The sequence below is a fragment of the Zophobas morio genome, unplaced genomic scaffold, assembly GCF_036711695.1.
Source record: "Zophobas morio isolate AGI-343-1 ecotype UQ-CSIRO unplaced genomic scaffold, CSIRO_AGI_Zmor_V1 ptg000510l, whole genome shotgun sequence".
NCBI classification, from domain to species: Eukaryota; Metazoa; Arthropoda; class Insecta; order Coleoptera; family Tenebrionidae; genus Zophobas; species Zophobas morio.
The window spans coordinates 17,501-25,000 of record NW_026972613.1 but is presented as its reverse complement, the minus strand read 5'-3'; the positions used below and the strand labels follow the sequence as shown (position 1 = coordinate 25,000).

The following is a 7,500-nucleotide window of genomic DNA, read 5'->3' as shown; positions in this document are numbered from 1 at the left end:
AAGGCGCACGAAACGCCCCGCACGTACTTACGAAACCTGCGATCCGAATCGAACTCTTTGAGGTTCTTTAGCGGATCAAGGTGCCCGAAATGCCGTCTGCCCGATCGCACGACGAACGCGCGTAAAGGACCGGCGCCGCGAGTTCGCATCGGCATGACGCCTAATCCGACTCTGGACGATTCAATAGTTCGAGGACGTCGTGTGACGCCGTCTCTTAGACGCGTTTCCTCTTTCGCACCGATCCCCACGTGGGACGAGAGAAGAGAAGAGAACGCGCTTCGGAAACGCGCGACGGCACCGCTAAAGGCTGGACGTGCCGTCGTCTACGCCGCAGACGTCTTTAGATGTTAGATCGAGCGTGTACGTCGTCCACGGACGCGACATACTTCGCACGACAACAACAACACGATCAGACGATGGTGTGTGTGTGTCTGTGTAAAGACAGTGCGTGTGTTCGAGACACGTTAATGATCCTTCCGCAGGTTCACCTACGGAAACCTTGTTACGACTTTTACTTCCTCTAAATGATCAAGTTTGGTCATCTTCCCAGCGACATCGGCGACGCCGAAACGCCACCGCGTACCGGTCCGAAGACCTCACTAAATCATTCAATCGGTAGTAGCGACGGGCGGTGTGTACAAAGGGCAGGGACGTAATCAACGCGAGCTTATGACTCGCGCTTACTGGGAATTCCTCGTTCATGGGGAACAATTGCAAGCCCCAATCCCTAGCACGAAGGAGGTTCAGCGGGTTACCCGGGCCGCTCGGCCAGGGAGGACACGCTGATTCCTTCAGTGTAGCGCGCGTGCGGCCCAGAACATCTAAGGGCATCACAGACCTGTTATTGCTCAATCTCGTGCGGCTAGAAGCCGCCTGTCCCTCTAAGAAGAATTGTTTGTACGCCGACAGTAAAAACCGCGCACGGCCAACGGGCGAACCCGAGACCGGCGGGCCTTTGGGATGTCGAAATACGCCTATTTAGCAGGCTAGAGTCTCGTTCGTTATCGGAATTAACCAGACAAATCGCTCCACCAACTAAGAACGGCCATGCACCACCACCCACCGAATCAAGAAAGAGCTCTCAATCTGTCAATCCTTCCGGTGTCCGGGCCTGGTGAGGTTTCCCGTGTTGAGTCAAATTAAGCCGCAGGCTCCACTCCTGGTGGTGCCCTTCCGTCAATTCCTTTAAGTTTCAGCTTTGCAACCATACTTCCCCCGGAACCCAAAAGCTTTGGTTTCCCGGAAGCTGCCCGCCGAGTCATCGAAAGAACGTCGGCGGATCGCTAGCTGGCATCGTTTATGGTTAGAACTAGGGCGGTATCTGATCGCCTTCGAACCTCTAACTTTCGTTCTTGATCAATGAAAGCGTTTTTGGCAAATGCTTTCGCTTCTGTCCGTCTTGCGACGATCCAAGAATTTCACCTCTAACGTCGCAATACGAATGCCCCCATCCGTTCCTATTAATCATTACCTCGGGGTTCCGAAAACCAACAAAATAGAACCGAGGTCCTATTCCATTATTCCATGCACACAGTATTCAGGCGAAGTTTTAGCCTGCTTTAAGCACTCTAATTTGTTCAAAGTAAACGTGCCGGCCCACCTCGACACTCAATGAAGAGCACCGCGGCGGGATTGAGTTGGGCCGCCCTCTCGAGCTAAGCCCACCGGCAGGACGTCCCGCGGCACGCCAGTTAACACCGCGAACGATGAACCGGCGGCGCGGGACACAGATTCGACTACGAGCTTTTTAACCGCAACAACTTTAATATACGCTATTGGAGCTGGAATTACCGCGGCTGCTGGCACCAGACTTGCCCTCCAATTGATCCTCGTTAAAGGGTTTAGAGTGTACTCATTCCGATTACGGGGCCTCGGATGAGTCCCGTATCGTTATTTTTCGTCACTACCTCCCCGTGCCGGGAGTGGGTAATTTGCGCGCCTGCTGCCTTCCTTGGATGTGGTAGCCGTTTCTCAGGCTCCCTCTCCGGAATCGAACCCTGATTCCCCGTTACCCGTTACAACCATGGTAGGCGCAGAACCTACCATCGACAGTTGATAAGGCAGACATTTGAAAGATGCGTCGCCGGTGCGAGACCGTGCGATCAGCGTAAAGTTATTCAGAGTCACCAAGTTGTACGATGACGGAGACCGCCACCGATTGGTTTTGATCTAATAAAAGCGCCCCTTCCGTTTCCGGTCGGGGCTCTGTTTGCATGTATTAGCTCTAGAATTACCACAGTTATCCAAGTAAATGTGGGTACGATCTAAGGAACCATAACTGATTTAATGAGCCTTTCGCGGTTTCACCTTAATTCGGCTTGTACTGAGACATGCATGGCTTAATCTTTGAGACAAGCATATGACTACTGGCAGGATCAACCAGGGAACTGCGTTCTCGTTCGGATACTCCGAAACTGAAAACTACACTTTCGTCGAAAGCGCGAGTGCGTGTTCGCGAAACGAACGCGTAGGAACGTAACGCCACGCTTAACTCTCTCTTTCGTTGTTTTATATACGAAAAATATCATACATAACGATACCGGTCGAAAAGTTTCGCGAGGAAACCTCCTGCGCCGGTTTAAAAGTTCAAACATTCTCCTCACTCTTCGCTAGATAGAATGCGACGGTGAGACGTGCCGAATTCTTTACAGAATCTGCACACGTTACGAGTATATTATATATTCTCGCTCGGAATGTAGGGAGTTGACGCAAATTTAATAGCTGTTCGATGCAACGAACGACGAATCGTGAAATTCGAACGTACGCCACCGTTTACAACAATGTAAGGTTGATCGCATAAGGACCGCCGACGATGGAACGTCCGCCGCATCCGCGATCTCGCTGTGCTGGACCGTCTTTCGAGGCAAGCTCGAACCCAATGAAGGAACTCAAGGATTCCATGAAATTCTAGGCGCAAACGCTCCGAGAGCCAAGTCTACTTCGGGTCATTTTCGACGGGTGCGATAACTACATTCTCAAAATTATCAACAAGACACACACACATACAAGGTTCGCTCTTATAATCATTAAAGGCACGACCACCAAAAGTAATCGCAACGTTTCGTTCTAAAAAGGTGAACGTATCGTCGTCTCTTTTTGTCGGGTCGGTCTGAATAACATAATAATGTCGTTGTTGAACATTATTTATTACAGAGAGAAACCAATGCGGTTAGCGTCTGCTATCATTTTTAGAGAATACGTAAAAACGCACAGTCTTAGAGACACCGAAGAACGGCCGGAACGTGCTGCGAAATTCATTTCGTCATAAATCCGAATTCCTTTTAAAAGTATTGGATAAGACTCGCAGACAGTCCGTGGTAACGCGAGCGAGAGGATGCAGTCGTTGGTCGGTATCTCGAGAGAACACCTCACACGCCACAACATCACTCCGCTACCTATAATAGCGCGCTTGACGTCGATCGGAGCCAAACGCTGCGAAGCGGCGACAGTGGTACGCGAGCAGGGGCGCGAGACACACCTCTCCCCGTCCGAGGTGCGCTCTGTCGGTGTGATGGCTCTTCGTAAAGAGCGGTTTGAACATTTTTCCACGGATTTTCGCAAGAAAAAAAATACGGCCGCATTGTGTTACGTAATCGAGGTAAGTTAGAATTTTTATTATAGCGATTTAGTTAATTTTAAAATACGTACCCGGTACGGGACGCCGTACTTCATAAATTTCGAACGCCGTACTTCATAAATTTCAAACGCCGTACTTTATAAACAACCAACGCCGTACTTCATAAACGACGAACGCCGTACATGTACTTTTAAAAAAATTTCCAAGTCCGGAGAAACGCCTTACTTTATAAAAGACGAACGCCGTACATGCACTTTTTAAAAATTTTAAGTACGGAAGAACGCCTTACTTTATAAAAGACGATCGACGTATATATAAAATGTTGTAAAATGAAATTTATTATATATGTCGAAATAACTTTCGAGAAGTTTTTTTTAATAAAAACGAGGGAGAATTGAAATAGCTGTAGCTGATTTTTTAAAACGAATTGTGCCATTCATGTTTTTTAATGCTTCAAACTGAATTTAAGTAACACCATAAATTTCGATTTTTTCAAGAAAACCTAGGGACACTCCCTCCTTTATTATATTACAGTGCCGGTACATGTATTTCCATACTTCACCGGCACTGACTTCACCCCACCTTAGGATCCTCACTGTATTATCTCCCTCACCCTCTACACCAATTTCACTCACCTTCACTCACTCCTATTCTCCTTTTCTCAAACACTCTCCTTGCAAACTCCATCAGTCCGTCATATACCTCTTTCGACCTCAACAATCTCTCTAACCGTCTCTCTCCTTCGTCCATCCATTCCGCCCATACACAACTCCCTCTCTCCTCATTGTATAACCTACACTCAAACAAAATATGCCGGACACTCTCTACACATCCACACCTACATTTGTCCGTTTCACTCAAACCTCTCTTATACAGGAACTCGTTCATACTACCGTGACCAGTCAGCAGAAACAACCCCAACATTCCCGGCTGAAACCATTCATTCTCCTTAACAAACCTCACATTCGGAACAAAATCATACGTCACCCTTCCCTTCTCACTCAACTCCCATCTTCTCTGCCAAACCTCCCATACTTTCGCCTCCAATACCTCCATTCTCCCTAAGTCTTCATTCACGCTTGTCCCTGTTTTCAACCACTCCAAATCTCCTGAATTCATTCCTCTCTTTTCCCTAAACATCACGCCTCTCCTAACAAACTCCAAATCCCACGGCAACTCACCCATTAACACTTGCATCGCATCCGTGCTCACAGTTCTACACAACACCATACTCGCATACACCGCACACCTCTGACATCTATTCACCAATTCTCTCGCATACCCAAACCGCAACACATCATACCACACTGCCACACCGAACGAAGCACACGCCACAACCAACCCCTTATAAATTACCCTTATCGCACCTCTCTTCAAACCCCACTCCTTCCTCAACACCCTCTTCAACTTCCCCATTATGTCAATCACCCTACTACCCAAACTCTCAACATGCGGCCTAAAATTCATGCGTTCACTCACCCTAATTCCCAAATATTTCACCTCCTTCACATACTTCACACTCTCACCCATCACCCTTACATTCGCCGGCCTATTATCAGACAAAAACCCTTTCAACAACATCATTACCGTTTTCTCCTTAGACAACTCCACACCCACTCCATTCCCCCATGCAGCCACCATCTCCATCAAATCCGTCCCCTCACTCTCAATTTCTCTCCTGCTGTCCGTCTCAATCAAACATAACAAATCATCCGCATACGCTACACACTTTATACCTTTCCTTTCAATCTCATTCAGCAATCCATTCATCATCAAGTTCCACACCGCCGGCCCACAGATAGATCCCTGTGGGCATCCCTTACTTACCTTCCTTTCAATCTCGTCAGCCTCACCTACCACACACACTCTCCGATCCTTGAAATAGCTCACCCAACATTTAATCTCCTTGCACCCAACTTCCACCAACTTATTCAACACCTCACTCCAGCTCAAATTATCGAATGCACCCTTAAAATCCACAAACACTCCCATCACATACTTCTTTCTGGACTCCTCCACAACCTGTCTCACTCTCATCCATGCATCCTGTATCCCCACTCCTTTCACAAATCCAAACTGGGCACTCGACATTTTCCCTTCCAATACCTTTCCCAATCGCTCCACTAACACTCTCTCAAACACTTTCCCCATAACACTTAAAAGGCAGATAGGTCTGTACGACCTCTTCAAGGACCTGTCCTTATCAATGCCTTTTAAGAGTATGACCAGACGCGCAACCTTCCACTCCTCCGGCACCCATCCTTCTCTCAAACACGCATTAAACAATTCCATCACATACTCCGGTACCACCTTCCACACAACATCCACCATCTCAGGCGTTATTCCATCCATTCCCGCTGATTTCCTCTTTCTCATGCACCCCACACTCCTTTCAATCTCTCCAGAACTTACTCTCTCCACAGTGCTTTCCTCCCTTTCATACAACCCATAATTCACCGGGACGTCAACCGGGAAAAACTCGTCTAACAACACCTCAACCGTTTCTCCCCAAGTTACTGTTTTTCTATCCCCATCCCATACTCCTACCAGCCCTTCGCTCCTCTCTCTCCTGCAAAGCTTATACACCGCTCCCCATGGATCTGCATTGCCAACGGTTCCAACAAATCTCCTCCACCACGACACCTTCGCCTCCTTCAAAGCCTTCTTGTAACCTTTAAGCAAGCCCTGGTACTCCGAACTATAGAACCTATTCCCCTCCACACTACCCAACTCCTTTCGTGACAATTGCCATTTTTTGCGTGCCTTTGCAACGCGACTTTTTAACAATTTCAGTTCCTCAGTCCACCAGGCTGCTTTCTTCCCTTTGGCTTTGACAAACCTCCTCGTCGCTTTGTCCATTGCAATGCAGATCCAGCGATTCAAACTTCCCAGTTGTTCCCTACCCGTTAATCTTCCAAAATTTCCTATACCTACCACGTCAGCTTCCTTTTCCAACTCCGACTTGAATTTTTCCCAATTGACGTCCCCCATTTGCCAACCTTTTCTCTTCCTCCTTCCTCCTTTTACACTTTCACTCACACTTCTCACATCAATCATCACACTGTTGTGATCACTCACACCCCAATCACACTTAACCTCCCATGCTACACATTCAAAACTGTCCAACCATCCAACATTCACCACCGTAACATCTATATCCGACTCCCCCATCGGTCCACTGAAGGTGAACAGGTCAGACGGCCTGTTCAGCACTTCCAGATCCAGTTCCCCAATTAACTCCTCCAGTTCCCGTCCTCTTTCCTCACTCCTACGACCTGCCCTCACAAATTTGCTGTGCCATAAGGGGGAGACGGCATTAGCATCCATTCCTATCAGCAACGCTCTTCCCTCACTACCATTCACCACTTTCCTCATCCACTCCAAATACGGACCCATCTCATCACCATGCTTACAATATACAGACGCCACACACATGCTACCCGTCTCACAACTTAAATTCACACACACTCCTAAATTCGCACCTTCCACACTCGTTTGCACAGCATCTACACCTCTCCCATCTATTAACACCGCAGCCATCCCATCGACATCTGACATATATACTTTCATATCACCAGGCACTCCCACAACACAACCTTCTCTCAAATACGGCTCCTGCAACAACGCCACCCTCACACCATTCTCCCTCATGCATACTACCATGTCACACGTCACACTATAGCTCCCCTGACAGTTTATCTGCAGGATCCTAAGGCCCATAGATAATCCTCGTTACCCACCCCAACCGCTGTGCAAAAACCGGGCACGCACTCGAAAACACCGAGTGCTCGAACTGTTTCCCCGCTAACTTACAATTTCTACACCGCTCGCCAGCCGCCTTACAATCCTTCCCCAAATGTCCCTGCTCCCCACATTTCCTACAGACCTTACCCTTAACATTGCAGTCAAATGCTCCATGCCCA

The 7,500-nt window shown here is 48.1% G+C and overlaps 1 non-coding gene across 1 annotated transcript; it reads right to left on the bottom strand.

The window, feature by feature from the left end:
* Window positions 1-465: 465 nt before the first annotated feature.
* On the bottom strand, window positions 466-2,386 carry LOC135121142 (small subunit ribosomal RNA). The gene has a single exon (XR_010278865.1). It is a non-coding gene; the product is annotated as a small subunit ribosomal RNA (ribosomal RNA).
* Between the last annotated feature and the right edge of the window lie 5,114 nt (window positions 2,387-7,500).